This window comes from Sceloporus undulatus, unplaced genomic scaffold (assembly GCF_019175285.1).
Source record: "Sceloporus undulatus isolate JIND9_A2432 ecotype Alabama unplaced genomic scaffold, SceUnd_v1.1 scaffold_14203, whole genome shotgun sequence".
Taxonomy (NCBI): domain Eukaryota; kingdom Metazoa; phylum Chordata; class Lepidosauria; order Squamata; family Phrynosomatidae; genus Sceloporus; species Sceloporus undulatus.
In genome coordinates this window covers 1-2,115 of record NW_024817120.1, presented here as the reverse complement: position 1 = coordinate 2,115, position 2,115 = coordinate 1, and the positions used below count along the sequence as shown (strand labels likewise).

At 41.1% G+C, this 2,115-nt stretch overlaps 1 long non-coding RNA gene across 1 annotated transcript; it reads left to right on the top strand.

The window, feature by feature from the left end:
* The first annotated feature begins 44 nt into the window (after positions 1-44).
* LOC121918496 lies at positions 45-1,781 on the top strand. Its single transcript, XR_006101238.1, has 3 exons — positions 45-159; positions 999-1,117; positions 1,631-1,781. It is a non-coding gene; the product is annotated as an uncharacterized LOC121918496 (long non-coding RNA).
* The last annotated feature ends 334 nt before the right edge of the window (positions 1,782-2,115 follow it).

Below are 2,115 nucleotides of genomic sequence, written 5' to 3'. Positions count from 1 at the left end.
GGCGGCTCCTTTAAGAGGCAAGCGCTGCTCTTCCTAACAATGGCGTCCTCTGGGCCCTGAATATGGTTGCCATGGCTACCACTGAGGCCTAGTGCACCTGGGGCCTACTACCAGCCTTAACTCTCTGAGAAAGGAGCAGTTTTGTGGCCAAGTGACAAAGTGAGCCTTTCACTAAAATGGCTTCCAGGGCTCTCTTCCCTGCTAAAGCCATGGAAGCCCATTCTGGGAGGCCTTGCCCAGGTCACACTCTCTCAGCCTCAGGGAAGGCAAGAGCAGGCCCTCTGAAGGAAGCTAAGGCTGAAGGCCTAAGGCTGGCATGAATAAGTCCAAAGTGTGACACACAACAACAACAACAACAACAACAATTTTAGATTGTAAGCCTGAGGGCAGGGAACCGTCTAACTAAAAAGATTGCATGTACAGCGCTGTGTAAATTTACAGCGCTTCATAAATAAAGGTTAATAATAATAATAACAAAGCCTGGAATGGGGGCTCTTTGAGAAGCCAAATGTATAGGAATTGTGGGGTTTAATTGCACAAAAGGGACTGAGTGACTGTATTAGGAAGAGGTTTTGTATTTATATTTCATGGTTTAGAATAATTTGGATTGTTGCCTAGATTCATGTGAAATGGAGTTTTTAACTGTTTATTGCTGCTTCTATAAGTGTGAGGATAAATGGGATTTTATGTGTGTGTGTGTGTGTGTATGATAGATAGATACATCTATTCTTTTCCATCACAAAACACACACGCAACAAACGAGTAAGAAAAAGATACTGCCATTTCCTCCTTGGTATCTTCTATGTGTTTATATAATTGCCATATATTCCCAATTTCATCCCCAGCCAAAATTCCCTTTTCTTGTTTCTCCCTTTGAAGGTGGTTTATAAATAAATAAATAAATAAATAAATTATAATAATTTAATTCATGTATAAATGCATCTGAGGATCTAGACTTGAGCCTATGAAAGTTCATGCTGCCAGTCTCTCTCTTTCAGTGAGTCTCAAAGGTGCTGCAAGATCTCTCTACAGACTGATTCCGTTTATTTGTTTATTATATTTATAGTATTATATTGATTATATTGATTCTACGGACGACACGGCTATATTTTTCCAGGTTTGTGGCACAATAGTAGTGTTCCCAGACGGAAAACTGGAGATAGGATACTTTAAATACTGTTTTTAAATTGTGTTTTTACCTTCTTTTATTGTGTATCTTCCTTTTTAGCTGTGCTGATCTATGGCCATAATACAGCTCCTATTCCATAGTTAATGTGCCTTTAGTGGTTGTATAGAAGGGAGAATTTCAGCAGATGTTGCTGGTTCCCTGTTGCATTGCATGATAAGCGACATCTGAAATCTTGTCCTTTACACAACCATTAAAGGTACAGCTGCTCTCTCTCCAGTTTTTAATCCGGTAATCCTACAGAATGGTGCCTTATTAGCGCTAGTCCAGGCCATGAGAAGAATTCATCCCATGGTTCCCAGTCGATGAGGATAAAATTCTTTGTCGTCTTTGGTCTATCCATTAGATAGTTTAGAAAGAGAATTTGAACTCGTTTCTTGGCAAGAGGTGGGTGAAGTATCTCTCTGAGAGATGTATAAATATTATGCCCCTTTCTCCCCCCAGAAAAGAAGCAGCTGTCCCTCGTCTTGCAGCAATGGGTAAAGATAAGAAGAAAGACAGCAAAAAGGGAGAGAAGTCTTTGCCTCCGCTGGCGCATGAAGCTGCTCTTGACGCTGGCAGTTCCATACAGACCATTCTGCCAGCTGCAAATCAAGCGGATGAACAACTGGCAGCTCCCTTGGTTTCCAAGGAAGAACCGAAGGAGCCAGAAGTAGTGCTTCCGGTCCCAGAACCCATTGAGTATGAGGAGCCTGTCCTCACTCAACTCATTGTGGAAGCAGATAGAAAACAGGGCTGGTTTCACTAGGACTGCTTTGCGTGGTTCCAGTTTGATGGGTCATTTATACTCATACCTCCAGCACTTCCAAGTTATAAGGATTAATATTTATGATTAATGTAGCAATTAGTCAGTAATTAGTAATAATTACTTATTAATAGTTGTTAATTAAGGGGTTCTTAACCTGTGGTTTTTGGACAGGTTTCAGGGG